Source organism: Lynx canadensis, chromosome B4 (assembly GCF_007474595.2).
Source record: "Lynx canadensis isolate LIC74 chromosome B4, mLynCan4.pri.v2, whole genome shotgun sequence".
Classification (NCBI taxonomy): domain Eukaryota; kingdom Metazoa; phylum Chordata; class Mammalia; order Carnivora; family Felidae; genus Lynx; species Lynx canadensis.
In genome coordinates this window covers 54,385,949-54,401,324 of record NC_044309.1, presented here as the reverse complement: position 1 = coordinate 54,401,324, position 15,376 = coordinate 54,385,949, and the positions used below count along the sequence as shown (strand labels likewise).

Here is a 15,376-nt window from a genome sequence, read left to right as displayed (position 1 = left end):
AGTCTAACAGGGGTCCTCTGTGCTTCCTGGATTTTGATGTCTGTGCCTTTCCCCAGGTTAGGAAAGTTTTCTGCTATGATTTGGTCACATAACCCTTCTGCCACTATTTCTGTCTCTTCCTCTTCCGGGACCCCTATGATTCTGATGTTGTTCCTTTTTAATGAGTCACTGATTTCTCTAATTCTTAAATCGTGCTCTTTTGCCTAAATCTCCCTCTTTTTTTCTGCTTCATTATTCTCTATAAGTTTGTCCTCTATATCACTGATTCTCTGTTCTGCCTCATCCAATCTTGCCATCACTGGATCCATCTGTGATTGTAGCTCAGTTATAGCATTTTAAATTTCATTCTGGCTATTTTTTACTTTTTTTATCTCTGCAGAAAGGGATTCTAATCTATTTTCGACTCCAGCTAGTGTTCTTATTATTGTGAATCTAAATTCTGGTTCAGACATCTTGCTTGTATCTTTGTTGGTTAAATCCCTGACTCATTTCTTTTTGCTCTCACTTTTGGGGTGAATTCCTTCGTTTTGTCATTTTGAGGGGAGAAAAGGAATTAATGAGGTGGAAAAATTGTAATAAAAAAATTAAAATTAAAAAATATTAATATTAAAAATTAAAGACACACACACACACACACACAAATCGAATAGATGATGCTAGATCCTAAGTTTTTTTTGGTCTGGGAGTTGAAAGTGGTTTTACAGATTAGAGAAAAAAAGTGGGAAGGAAGAAAAAAAAAGGAAATCGTTTGAGAATTGAAAAAATGAATACATTGAAGTCGACTAAAAGGAGATGATGGGGGTAAAGTAGAATTTGAAAAAATATACACAAAAGTAAAGAATATAGTAGGAAAAAATTAAATAAAAATATTTTTAATAAAAATTAAAAATAAATATAAATTTTTTTGTTTTTCTGTATTCAAGCAAAAAGAAAAGAAACGACAGAGAAAAAAGATAAAAAAGAAAGAAAAAAGAAAACAAAGGAAATAACTTGAAAATTTGAAAGAGTGAATACACTGTAGGAGACTAAAATAGAATGAAGGAAGTAGACATTGAAAAAATTTACATAAACACAAAAAAATATAGCCAAAAATTAAATAAAAATATTTTTAATAGAAATTGAAAGTAAAAATGAAGTTTTTCTCTTTCTGCATTATAGAAAAAGAAAAGAAATGAAAAAGAGGAAAAAAGAAAAAGAAAAAAATAAAAAGGAAATTGTTTGAAAATTTGAAGAGGTGAGTACACTGAAGTAGACTAAAATAAAATGATGGAAGTAAAATAGAATTTGAAAAAATTTACACAAAATTAAAAGTATAGTAATAAAAATTAAAGAAAAATATTTTTAATAAAAATTGAAAATAAAAATGAATTTTTTCTTTTCCTGTATTCAAGAAAAAGAAGTGTAAAAGAGAAAAAGAAAAAAAAAGAAAGAAAAATTGAATAGATGAACCTGCTAACAGATTGAAGTAGGATTGAAATTACTCTGTTTTCCCCTAGAAATCAGTCTATGTAGCGCTTTATAGTCCATAAGCTAAGCTGGCAGTGAGACTTATGTTCTTGAAGAGGGAGGTTGACCCAGTTGGACGGGGCTCAGTGTAACAGCTCCGCTCTCCACTAGATGGCGCTGCTAGCCTACTGGGGTGGATTGTTGCAGTGCTCCTAGGTGTGTACGTGCATGCGTGGGAGTGGTCAAAATGGCGCCACTCAGCTACTGAGTCTGTTCTCCTGGATCAGCAATTGGGTATCCGTCCTCTATCTTCAGCTTTCATCCACTCCCTGCTTTTTCACTCTACGTGACCAGGCCCCAGGCAGTACCTCTCTCCCAAGTTTTGTCTCAGATGCGGCTGTTTTCCCTGGCCCCTTACTTCCGAAGGACTGTGGCTTTGACCCATTCTGCCCCTCTGCGGGAGGGTCTCACGGAGCAGTGACTGAATGAGCAATGGCTGAATGTCAGCTGCCACCCAGGAATGTTTGCTGGACCCCACTGCTGCCGGTGCCCCGAGACTGCGGCCAGGTGCCAGCCCGCCCCAGAAAAAGGTCGCGAGATAGTGTAGCAGCACCATTTCAGGGATTATGGAAAATCATCACATACACCTGGCACCAGGTTTCACCCTTAAGGACCTTGTTCCAATACCAGCGAATGTGGCCACCTTCTGGGGTCTGCTGGGACCAGGTGGCTTCAACAGTCTCTACCAAACGTCCTTCCAGCAGTGGAACCGCTTTTCCCCGTGTGGCCCAAGAACCTCCCGGACTCCACTCTATTCCTGGGGATTCGCCTTTCCCACCAGAGCACCACCAGGTATAGAGCTGCGGAGTTGCAGACTTTGCACTCCCCTTGTTTACAGTCTTAAGGGAATTTAAACCCTCTCCTTTCTCCTTTCTCCCTGTTTTAGTCCCTGCAGTTGTTTCCAATTTTCCACTTTCTCTCCAGCTGAGCTTTTGGGGAGGGGTGCTTTTCTCATATTCTCTGCCCCTCCTCCCCCCAGTCTTTGTCCTCTCTCTGCCCACAAAAGCAGTTCCCTACCTTCAGCGGCTTCTCGCTCCCCAAATTCCCCTCCTTGCGCCATGTACCTGCTGAATTCTGTGGTTCAGATTGTGCAGATTGTTGTGTTAATCCTCCACTCAGTTTTCTAGGTGTGTAGGATGGTTTAGTGTTGGTCTGGCTATATTTCATGGATGGGAGACACACAAAAAACTCCCATGCTGTTCTGCCATCTTGGCTCCTCCCCCCTGGTGCTTGGCTTCTTATAACCCAAGGCAGCCTGATATTTTTAAACAAGTTTCCTCAAATGCAAACTATTCTTCATCACCCTGTGTTGCTCATACCTGCCACGAATGATGTGTGGTCAAGGTTTCATCAGTTGGCTTTCCCTTCACACTTTTTATTTTTCTTGCCTTCCACAAGGAAGGTAGTACCATTTATATCTTTACTTGAGCCAGGTTTATAAAGATTGCTTCACTACAAAGTACGTGTCTCAAAGTCAAGTAGATAGGAATACTGGATTATGTGCTCTTTCAGGTTTCTCTTCTCAGTTTGTGCATTTGTTCAACAATATTTATTGAGCATCTAACTAACAGTCCAAAGGAGACAGGCAGCTGACCTGGAATTCTGATACATTAGGATAAATGGCACATGGGGTAAGCTAGGTGCTATGAGAGCACACATTAAGGGTAGCATAAGGGTCAGGGGAGGTTCCTGGGGAAGTAACACCTGAACTGGGAACTGAAAGAGAAGGAAGGATTAGCTCAGTGAAGGTGCCAAGAGGATATTAGAGACAGGGGAACAAAACATGGTGAGTGTAGAATTTCACAGCTGGAGCAGGAACTGGGTAGTGATGAGACTGGGGGAATCATCACAGGTCAGATGATGAAGGAAGGACTGTGCAGGAAGTGCAGTGGGAACCACTGAAGGGTTTGAAGCCTGGGGGTGGTTGGGGGACATGTCAATCACATTCATAGTGTAGAAAGCTCCATGAGTTAATTAATCCTCCTTATCTATCTCACGTGCTTGTTGGTAAATCATAACATTGGAACTGGTGGGTGGCAAATAAGGAGTATAGACGGAATTGTACAAAGATGTCTGACACATTTCCCAAGGATTCCTTTTGAATATCTACAGAGAAGAGTTTTCAGTTTTGACTTCATCTTTCTGTCTTTAAAAACCTCTGACATTTCCTAAAATTCTGTCAATACCAAAGCCTGAGGAGTGAGGAGAGTGGGGGCTGCATGACTCTCTTTTCTCTGTTCTCCCCTACTGATTTCTGGGGCATTGCTGTGAATTGTTCATCCAAAGCCTTGTTCCTCTTGAGGAGGGGCCATCTGAACAGCAGCAGAGGAGGAGGGGAAAAGAGGAACCACAGGTGGTGTTTGCTCAATAAGAAAATATATTTTGCATATTCATAGTGTGAGTGAGTTAAAAATAACTCCATGTGAAAAATTAATAGGAAGTTACAAGTGAGTGTTTTCATACTAGCACACAGAGTAAACCAGATTCTCCAGGTCGCTAGAAGCTGACATCACAGAGGGTACAGGGTATTTTTAAAGCATGGTGTGGCCAGTAAAGACAGTGTCCACATAAATGAGCTCACCTTCTCTCCTAGAACCCAGAGAGGAAGGACATAGAAGGACTTGTTTTGGTTGTGAGCTACTGAGGTAGGTGACATTTCTTTCCTCTCTACCTATAACACTCTCATAACTGTAAGCATAACTGTAGTGAGTTTTTTCTGGTTGCTTTGGGTGAGGTTCGTTGACTGTCAGATTTCACAAAACAACATTTTTGGCTCTGCTCCCTTCTCAGTAATGGACTTTTGGTTGGCTTCTGTTCCCATTTCTCTAGGGCTTCCTTACCAGACAGGCTGTTCCTATGGTTTTTTTGCATGGTATGAAGGACTGCTCCTTTCTTCCTCTTCCTCTTTTCACAGCACCCCTGTGAGCCTATATGGCTACAGTGAAGGGTTGCACTGTTTATTCCTTGACATCAATACAGTTAAACGGATAAGGCAGAAAGAGGAGAGAGAGGGCCAAACTGACACCAGACATTTGACAGTTGATTTTATTGCTAAAGGTCTTTAAGAATGGGAGAAAAATATTTGTGTTTTAAACTTAAATGATATTTAAAAAAATTTTTTTAACGTTTATTTATTTTTGAGACAGAGAGAGACAGCGCATGAGCGGGGGAGGGTCAGAGAGAGAGAGGGAGACACAGAATCTGAAACAGGCTCCAGGCTCTGAGCTGTCAGCACAGAGCCTGACGTGGGGCTCGAACTCACGGACCGTGAGATCATGACCTGAGCCGAAGTCAGCCGCTTAACCGACTGAGCCACCCAGGTGCCCCTAAACTCAAATGATATTTTAAAAATGATTCTGCATTTACAATGAGGCCCTCTGCTCTGTCCATGTGTCATGGCTCATGTCATGCAAGCACCATGCAAACATCCCACGTGTGAACTACTGTACAATACATTCATGCCCTGTTGTGAGCTACATAAGAAAATATATTTTCTGCAATTAGTACATGAAGCTACATGAGTTAGATGAATGTAAAGGGATTGTGTCACATGGTGCACAAAGGAGAATGTTGGGAGGTATTTGGCACTGTTTCTGTGGCAATCGGGGTTGATTTTTCTATGATGACTTTTGGTGTCAGTTTCTGAAATATTTGGGTGGTGTGAGGTGACATGGGACTTCTAAGCTTTGGTTGGCTTGTTGAACACCATTGTTCAATAAATATTTATCGTTTGGGCACTTTGGAGGGATAGCACATACCTGATGAAATACAAAGCAGGAGATTTGAAGCCCGTGCAACAGAACTTGGCAGCCCAAAGACAACTTGGTTTAATTCAGCCTCTGACCCAGATGTGAGACTCTGCTTCCAGGCTTGCTAAGGCTCTCTGATCCTGAATCTGATCCTGTATCCTCTTCAATTCCAGCTACAATGCTGCATCAGGCAAGTGGCAGATTTGGTCAAAAGTTGGTATGCAGACATACCCTGCAGCAAGATGTGGCTGAGCCTGCCCCTCTCAGAAGACTGAGCATTCTGGATTTAGTGGCCCTGGGTGTGGGCTGCACAGTAGGTGCAGGTGTGTATGTCCTGGCTGGTGAGGTGGCCAGAAATCAAGCAGGACCATCCATTGTGATCTGCTTTTTGATGGCCAGGCTATATTCTTTGCTGGCTGTGCTGTGCTATGCTGAGATAATGGCCCAGATTCCCCATTCTGGCTCTGCATATCTCTACAGCTATGTCACTATTGTCACTATAGGTCAACTCTGGGCTATCATCACTGGCTGCACTGTCATCTTTTCCCTTGTTTCTGATACAGCAATTTATGTTGACATATTTATCTTAGCTTTTGAGCACCTGCATGTGACCTGCATGAAATTATCTTACCGTATGTTTACCATTTCCTTAGAGAAAAATATCTAGACTTCATTGTTATGTGCCTTGTGTGGCCTCTCATGATTTTGTGGCATAATCACTTTTCTTCACTTATCAAGGTGCTCACTTTGGTTCTCAGTTTTGTCATCATCTATGGCTTTATTAAGGGGGACCTGCACAACTGGAGGTTCACAGGAGAGGACTATGTAATGGCTGGACTCAATGACACCTCTAGCTTGGACCCCCTGGTCCCTGGAGGGTTTTTGCCTTTTGGCTTTGAGGGGATTCTCTGGGGAACAGCTACTTGTTTCTATGCATTTATAGGTTTTGACAAAATTGTTACCAGAGTTGAAAAAGCCCAGAATCCCCAATGTTCCATCCCCCATTGTGATTTCACTGTTCATCTGCTTTGTGCGGTATTAAAAAAAATTTTTTTTAGTGTTTATTTATTTTTGAGAGAGAGAAAGAGTGTGAGTGGGAGAGGAGCAGAGAGAGGGAGACACAGAATCCAAAGCAGGCTCCAGGCTCCGAGCTGTCAGCACAGACCCCGATGTGGGGCTCGAACTCACGAACCATGAGATCATGACCTGAGCTGAAGTCAGATGCTTACCAACTGAGCCACCCCGGCACCCCTTTGTGCCATATTTTGGTGTCTCTTTAACACTTAAGGTTATGTTCTCTTACTACCAGCTTCACCCTGTGAGCATCTTGCCTGAGGTAGTTCTCCTTATTGTCTGGGCCCTAGCCTACTATGTTGCAACTTTTGGATTTTTCTGTATTCTTTCTGAAAGGATCTTTCGCTTTATGTACCCATATGTCAGCTATCATACAAGATGGAACTGGATGGCCTCCTGTTCCCTGTCCTTGGCATGATATGTACCAGCACAAACTTCTGCATCATGGCCAAGGTGATTTTTGTCATTATTGCAACAATGATGGCCTTCTTCTTTTTTTTTAATTTTAATTTTGTTTTTTTTTTAATTTACATCCAAAATAGCATATAGTGCAACAATAATTTCAGGAGTAGATTGCTTAATGCCCCTTACCCATTTAGCCCATCCCCCCTCCCACAACCCCTCCCGTAACCCTCTGTTTACTCTCCATATTCAAGAGTCTCTTATGTTTTGTCCCCCTCCCTGTTTTTGTATTATTTTTGCTCCCTTCCCATATGTTCAACTGTCCTCTGTCTTAAAGTCCTCATATGAGTGAAGTCATATGATATGTGTCTTTCTCTGACTAATTTTGCTTAGCATAATACCCTCTAGTTCCATCCACGTAGTGGCAAATGGCAAGATTTCATTCTTTTTGATTGCCAAGTAATACTCCATTGTATATATATACCACCTCTTCTTTATCCATTCATCCATCAATGGACATTTGGGCTCTTTCCATACTTTGGCTATTATTGATAGTGCTGCTATACACATGGGGGTGCATGTGTTCCTTAAAAACAGCACACCTGTATCCCTTGGATAAATGTCTAGTAGTGCAATTGCTGGGTTGTGGGGTAGTACTATTTTCAATTTTTTGAGGAAACTCAATACTATTTTCCGGAGTGGCTACACCAGTTTGCATTCCCACCAGCATCACAAAAGTGATCCTCTTTCTCCACATCCTCGCCAACATCTGTTGTTGCCTGAGTTGCTAATGTTAGCCATTCTGACAGGTGTAAGGTGGTATCTCATTGTGGTTTTGACTTGTATTTCCCTGATGATGAGTGATGTTGAGCATTTTCTCATGTGTCGGTTGGCCATCTGGATGCCTTCTTTGGAGAAGTGTCTATTCATGTCTTCACTGGATTATTTGTTTTTTGGGTATTGAGTTGGATAAGTTCTTTGTAGATTTTGGATACTAAACCTTTATCTGATATGTCATTTGTAAATATCTTCTCCCATTCTGTTGGTTGCCTTTTAGTTTTGCTGATTGTTTCCTTCGCTGTGCAGATGCTTTTTATTTTGAAGAGGTCCCATTAGTTCATTTTTGCTTTTGTTTCCCTTGCCTCCAGAGGTGTGTTGAGTGAGAAGTTGCTGTGGGCAAGATCAAAGAGGTTTTTGCCTGCTTTATCCTTGAGGATTTTGGTGGCTTCCTGTCTTACATCGAGGCCTTTCATCCATTTTGATTTTATATTTGTGTATGGTGTAAGAAAGTGGTCCACGTTCATTTTTCTGCATGTTGCTGTACAGTTTTCTCAGTACCACTTGCTGAAGAGACTGTCATATTCCATTGGATATTCTTTCCTGCTTTGTCAAAGATTAGTTGGCCATATGTTTGTGGGTACATTTCTGGGTTCTCTATTCTGTTCCATTGATCTGAGTGTCTGTTCTTGTACCAGTACCATACTGTCTTGATGATTACAGCTTTATAGTAGAGCTTGAAGTCCGGGATTGTGATGCCTCCTGCTTTGGTTTTCTTTTTCAAGATCGCTTTGACTATTTGTGGTCTTTTCTGGTTCCATACAAATTTTAGGATTATTTGTTCTAGCTCTAGCTCTAGAAGAATGCTGGTGTTATTTTGATAGGGATTGCATTGAATATGTAGATTTCTTTGGGAAGTATCAACATTTTAACAGTATTTGTTCTTCCTGTCCAGGAGCATGGAATCTTTTTCCATTTTTTTGTGTCTTCTTCAATTTCTTTCATAAGCTTTCTATAGTTTCCAGTGCATAAAATTTTCACCTCTTTGGTTAGATTTACTCCTAGGTATTTATGTTTTTTGGTGCAACTGTAAATGGGATCAATTCCTTGATTTCTCTTTCTGTTGCTTCATTGTTGGTGTATAGGAATGCAACCAATTTCTGTGCATTTATTTTATGTCCTGAAACTTTGTGGAATTAATGAATCAGTTTTAACAGTTTTTTGGTGGAATCTTTTGGGTTTTCCATACAGAGTATCACGTCATCTGCAACGAGTGAGTTTGACCTCATGGCCGATTTGGATGCCTTTTATTTCTTTGTGTTGTCTGATTGCAGAAGCTAAAGCTTCCAATACTATGTTGAGTAACAGTGGCAAGAGTGGATATCCCTGTCTTGTCCCTGACCTTAGGGGAGGATGATATTAGCATTGGGTTGTTCATATATGGCTGTTATGATCTCGAGGTATGCTCCTTCTATCCCTACTTTCTTGAGGGTTTTTTATCAAGAAAGGATGCTGTATCTTGTCAAAGGCTTTCTTTGCATCTATTGAGAGGATCATAAGGTTCTTTTCTTTTGTTGATGTGATGAATCACATTGATTGTTTTGCAGATATTGAACCAGCCCTACATCCCAGGTATAAATCCCACTTGATCGTGGTGAATCCTTTTTTTAATGTATTGTTGGATCTGGTTGTCTAATATCTTGTTGAAGATTTTTGCATCCATGTTCGTCAGGGAAATTGGTCTATAGATCTCCTTTTTAGTGGGGTCTCTGTCTGATTTTGGAATCAAGGTAATGCTGGCTTCATAGAAAGAGTTTGGAAGTTTTCCTTCCATTCCTATTTTTTGGAACAGCTTCAAGAGAAGAGGTGTTAACTCTTCCTTAAATGTTTTGTAGAATTGCCCTGGAAAGCCATCTGGTCCTGGACGCTTGTTTTGGGGGACATTTTTGATTACTAATTCGGTTTCTTTACTGGTTATGGGCCTGTTCAAATTTTCTGTTCTTCCTGTTTCAGTTTTGGTAGTGTATATGTTTCTAGGATTGTCCATTTCTTCCAGATTGCCCATTTTATTGGTGTGTAATTGCTCATTATATTTTCTTATTATTTGTATTTCTTCTCTGTTGGTTGTGATCTCTCCTCTTTCATTCTCGATTTTATTTATTCCTTTCCTTTTTCTTTTTGACCAAACTGGCTAGTGGTTTATCAATTTTGTTAATTCTTTCAAAGAACCAGCTTCTTTCTGGTTTCATTGATCTGTTCTCTGTTTGTTTGTTTGTTTGTTTTGGTTTTGATAGCATTGATTTCTGCTCTAATCTTTATTATTTACTGTCTTCCTCTGGCTTTGGGTTTTATTTGCTGTCCTTTTTCCAGCTCCTTAAGGCGTAATGTTAAGTTGTGTATCTGAGATCTTTCTTCCTTCTTTAGGAAGTCCTGGATTGCTATATATTTTCCTCTTATGACCGCCTTTGCTGCGTCCCAGAGGTTTTGGGTTGTGGTGTTATCATTTTCATTGACTTCCATATATTTTTTAATTTCCTCTTTAACTGCTTGGTTAGTCCATTCATTCTTTAGTACGATATTCTTCAGTCTCCAAGTATTTGTTGCCTTTCCAAATTTTTCTTGTGGTTGATTTCGAGTTTCATAGCGTTGTGATCTGAAAATATGCACGGTATGACCTTGATCTTTTTGTACTTACTTATGGCTGATTTGTGTCCCAGTATGTGGTCTATTCTGGAGAATGTTCCATGTGCACTGGAGAAGAATGTATTTTCTGCTGCTTTAGGCTGGAATGTTCTGAATATATCTGTTATGTCCATCTCGTCCAGTGTGTCATTCAAAGTCATTGTTTCCTTGTTGATTCTTTGATTAGATGATCTGTCCATTGCTGTGAGTGGGGTGTTGAAGTCTCTTACTATTATGGTATTACTATCGATGAGTTTCTTTATGTTTGTGATTAATTGATTTATATATTTGGGTGCACTGACATTTGGCGCATAAATGTTTTGCATTGTTAGGTGTTCTTGGTGGATAGACCCCTTGATTATGATATAATGCCCTTCTTCATCTCTTGATACAGTGTTTATTTTAAAGTCTAGATTGTCTGATATAAGTATGGCTATTCCGGGTTTCTTTTGTTGACCATTAAGCATGAGAGATGGTTCTTCATCCCCTTACTTTCAATCTGTAGATGTCTTTAGGCCTAAGACGGGTCTTTTGTAAACAGCATATAGATGGATCTTGTTTTCTTATCCATTCTGTTATCCTATGGCTTTTTATTGGAGCATTGAATCCATTGACATTTAGAGTGAGTACTGAAAGATATGAATTTATTGCCATTATGTTGTTTGTAGAGTTGGAGTTTCTGGTGGTGTTCTCTCGTCCTTTCCAGTCTTTGTTGCTTTTGGTATTTTTTTTTTTTTTCATCTTTTGTCCCCTCAGAGAATCCCCTTAAAATTTCTTTCAGGGATGGTTTAGTGGTCACAAACTCCTGTAATTTTTGTTTGGGAAACTTTTTATTTCTCCTTCTATTTTGAATGACAGCCTTGCTGGATAAAGAATTCTCGGCTGCATATTTTTCTGATTCAGCACATTGAATATATCCTGCCACTCCTTTCTGGCCTGCCAAGTTTCTGTGGATAGGTCTGCTGAAAACCTGATCTGTCTTCCCTTGTAGGTTAGGGACTTTTTTCCCTTGCTGCTTTCGTGATTCTCTCCTTGCCTGAGTATTTTGTGAATTTGACTCTGATAGGCCTTGTTGATGGTCGGTTTTTGTTGAGTCTAACAGGGGTCCTCTGTGCTTTCTGGATTTTGATGCCTATGCCTTTCCCCAGGTTAGGAAAGTTTTCTGCTATGATTTGGTCCCATAACCCTTCTGCCCCTATTTCTGTCTCTTCCTCTTCTGGGACCCCTATGATTCTGATGTTGTTCTTTTTCAATGAGTCACTGATTTCTCTAATTCTTAAATCGTGCTCTTTTGCCTTAATCTCCCTCTTTTTTTCTGCTTCATTATTCTCTATAAGTTTGTCCTCTATATCACTGATTCTCTGTTCTGCCTCATCCATCCTTGCTGCCACGGCATCCAGCCATGATTGCACTTCAGGTATAGCATTTTTTAATTTCATTCTGACTATTTTTTACTTCTTTTATCTCCGCAGAAAGGGATTCTAAACTATTTTTGACTGTAGCTAGTATTGTTGTGATTCTAAATTCTTGTTCAGACATCTTGCTTGTATCTTTGTTGGTTAAATCCCTGGCTGTCATTTCTTCATGCTCTTTCTCTTGGGGTGAATTCCTTCATTTTGTCATTTTGAGGTTATAAAAGGAATTAATGAGGTAGAAAAATTAAAAATAAATTTAAAAAAATTTAAAATTAAAAAAATAATAAAATTTAAAAAATTAACCCCTCCCCCACAGACAAAAATCAAATAAATGATGTTAGATCTTAGGTGTGTTTTGGTCTAGGTGTTGAAAGGGTTTTGAAAGATTAGAGAAAAAAAGGGGGGATGGGAATCATTTGAAAATTTGAAAAAATAAACACTTTGAATTAGATTATAATGAGATGATGGAGGTAAAATAGAATTTGAAAAAAATTACACAAAAGTAAAGAATACAGTCAAAAAATTAAAGAAATATATTTTTAATAAAAATTAAAAATAAAAATAAATTTTTTCTCTTTCTGTATTCAAGAAAAAGAAAAGAAATGAAAAATAAAAAAAAGAAAAAGAAAACATAGTTTGAAAATTTGAAAAAGTGAATACACTGAAATAGAATAAAATAAAATGATGGATGTAAAATAGAATTTGAAAAAAATTACACAAAATTAAAAAATATAGTAAAAAAATTAAAAATATTTTAATAAAAACTGAAAATAAAAATGAATTGTTTCTCTTTCTGTATTCAAGAAAAAGAAAAGAAGCGAAAAAGAGGAAAAAGAAAGGAAGAAAATTCAATAGATGGACTTTCTAACAGATCAAAATAGTACTAAAATTACTTCATTTTCCCCTAGCAGTCAGACTATGAAGCACTTTATAGTCCATAAACTAAGGAGGTAGTGATACTTGTGTTCTTGAAGAGCGAGATTGACCCAGTTGTGCGGGGCTCAGTGTAACGGCTCTGATCTCCACTAGATGGCACTTTTAGCCTACTGGGGTGGGGTGTTGTGACTCTCATAGGTGCATAGGTGCATGCGCAGTGACAGTGAAAATGGCGTCACCCAGCTACACAGTCTCTAGTATCAGAACTCTGTTTTCCCCGATCAGCAATCACGCACCCGTCCTCTGTCTTCAGCTTTCGTCCACTCCCTGCTTTTTCACTGCCCATGACCAGGCCCCAGGCAGTACCTCTTTCCTGGGTTTTGTCTCAGATGTGGCTGTTTTCCCTGGCCCCTTACTTCTGAAGGACTGTGGCTTTGACCCGTTCTGCCCCTCTGTGCAAGGTTCTCACTGAGCAATGGCTGAATGTCAGCTGCATCCAGGAACACTTGCTGGACCCTGCTGCTGCTGGTGCCCCAAGACCTCAGCCAGGTGTCAGCCTGCCCCAGAAAAAGTTAACAAGATCAGGGATTATGGAAAATCACAGCACACATCTGGCACAGGCTTCACTCTTAATGACCTTTTTCCAGCACTAGCGAATGTGGCCATTCTCTGGGATCTGCTGGGACCAGGTGGCTTCAATAGTCTCTACCAAATATCCTTCCAGCAGTGGAACCGGTTTTCCCTGTGTGGCCCAAGAACCTCCTAGACCTCACTCTGCTCCTGGGGATTTGCCCTTCCCACCAGAGCACCGCCAGGTATTGAGCTGTGGAACTGCAGCCTTTATGCTCCTCTTGTTTACCATCTTAATGGAATTTAAACCCTCTCCTTTCTCCTTTCTCCCTTTTTAGTTTAGCCCCTGTGGCTGTTTCCAATTTTCTACTTTCTCTCCAGCTGCTTTTGGGAGGGGTGCTTTTCCCGTATTCTCCTCCCCCCACCCCGTCTTTGTCCTCTCTCCACCCGCAAAAGCAGTTCCCTACCTTCCGCAGCTTCTCGCTCCCCAAATTCCCCTCCCTGTGGCGCATACCTGCTGAATTCTGTGGTTCAGGTTGTGCAGATTGTTGTGTTAATCCTCCAATCAGTTTTCTAGGTGTGCAGCATGGTTTAGTGTTGGTGTGGCTGTATTTCATGGACATGAAACACACAAAAAACTTTCATGCTGTTCTGCCATCTTGGCTCCTCATGATTTTTTAATAGTGTCTTGAGGCCAGAAGCCAAGCCAGATGCCTGCCATCAGATTTTCCTGTGATACTTGTATATTTGGGTGAATTTCTCTCCTGCAGATTCTCCAAATATCCTGAGGTGTCCTGCACATGCCAGCAAGTGATATTGTTTAATCACCTGGTAAGAATGCTGGAAACTCTGTAAGCAAGTTATCAGGCCAACATGTCCAAGAGGCTTTATTGGCTCCATAAAGTTAACCTTAGTCCTTAGAGATGTCTAGTGATATCTGAGTCTATGCATGACTCTCTCAAACATGACATTCTATTCAAAGCATTGTTGAAGTAACCAAAGTTTCCACTGGTGTCCTGTTACAAGGAGAACATCTTTTTAATGAACTTATGCAAATAATGCACTTGCCTTGAAACAAAGAGTACTCACAAAGAGTTTCAGTGACCAATGCTTTAGTGTTCTATCTTATTTTAAAAAGACTTAGATATCCAATGAAATCAACCCAGTGTTGCATTTCATTTAGCAGAACTTTAAAAATTTCAAATTACTAAAGATTTTGAAAGATATAAACCTTTCTATTTCTTCACCCAACTTATTCCTAACAATTATTCATGAAAACTTTATGAGACAGACATAATTAATCATCATTTAAGTCACCTTTTTGCTGAACTGGCAACTGAAAGAACATGAGCTCCTTTGACCTTTACTAAAACTTGCTGGAATAAAAGTTTTATATTTAATGCTGATATCTCTAAAGATGTGTCTTAACTTTTAATGAAACCAACAAATTTCAATTTACATTGGGGTGGTTTTTGCTCCCTGATAGTGAGGGTAGGAGGAGCAGGAGCCTTTGGCACTCCAGGCAGGGAGGATGGCATAGGAGCCCGTTATATAAGTCCTGCAGATGCTGGGGCAGAAACAGGAGGAAAAGGAGTAGGTAGGGGTGCAAGGGAGTCTTCAGAAAGGCCAGGGGCAGATCTACAGTTTGGACTAACATTCCTTGCTTGTCTTGGTCTTGTGTCCCCCTCCTGCAAAAAATAAAAAAATAAAAATAAAAAAAAGAGCCTCTGCACCATTTATTTAAAATATTTCCTGATGGATGGATGAAGTACTTTCTTTGGGAACAGGAGTATTCCTGTTTTCTTCCTGGGCAAAAGTTGAGAAGCAACACAGAAATAAAACTATGACTCCATGAAACCCTGAGTACCTCTTCTGACATTCCTTTTCCCTAAAAGTTGGGGCATGATGGACTGAACCAAATGGCTTCCTGGTTTCTTGTTCCTCCCTGAAATTCAGAGTTCCACTAACTGACCAACGGTCTCTATAGACAAGCTAAAAGCCAAACCCAAACCCCCTATTTAGAGAGAACACAATGCGGGGAAGAGATCCAAGAGACCCATTTCATGGTCATCTTTCTTCTGAACCTAACATACATGACAAGGTGCTGTCACAATAAAAATTATCACTTTCTTAGTCATAGATCCCTGCCAATATTCCTTCCACATATTCCAATTTCAGTCCAGTGGGCTAACTGCTGGGATAGAGATGGAACTTCGCATTCTACACAAATTTAAACCACCACCTCCCTATACCAAAACAAATCTGTTACAACTTCCAAATAAATTGAACACTAGTCACATCCCTTTTAGTTCTTGGGAAAGCTGA

The 15,376-nt window shown here is 40.0% G+C and overlaps 2 protein-coding genes across 3 annotated transcripts in view; both read left to right on the top strand.

The window, feature by feature from the left end:
• The window catches only part of LOC115518419 (cationic amino acid transporter 3-like), a 94,533-nt gene that overhangs the window by 16,716 nt on the left and 62,441 nt on the right, over nucleotides 1-15,376 (top strand). For both annotated transcript variants that reach the window (XM_032593921.1, XM_032593920.1), the window contains exon 2: nucleotides 4,100-4,151. The gene's annotated coding sequence lies outside the window, so the exon portion shown is untranslated. The remainder of the gene's footprint in view (nucleotides 1-4,099; nucleotides 4,152-15,376) is intronic.
• The window catches only part of LOC115518423 (cationic amino acid transporter 3-like), a 52,652-nt gene that overhangs the window by 16,709 nt on the left and 20,567 nt on the right, over nucleotides 1-15,376 (top strand). The window lies entirely within an intron of this gene.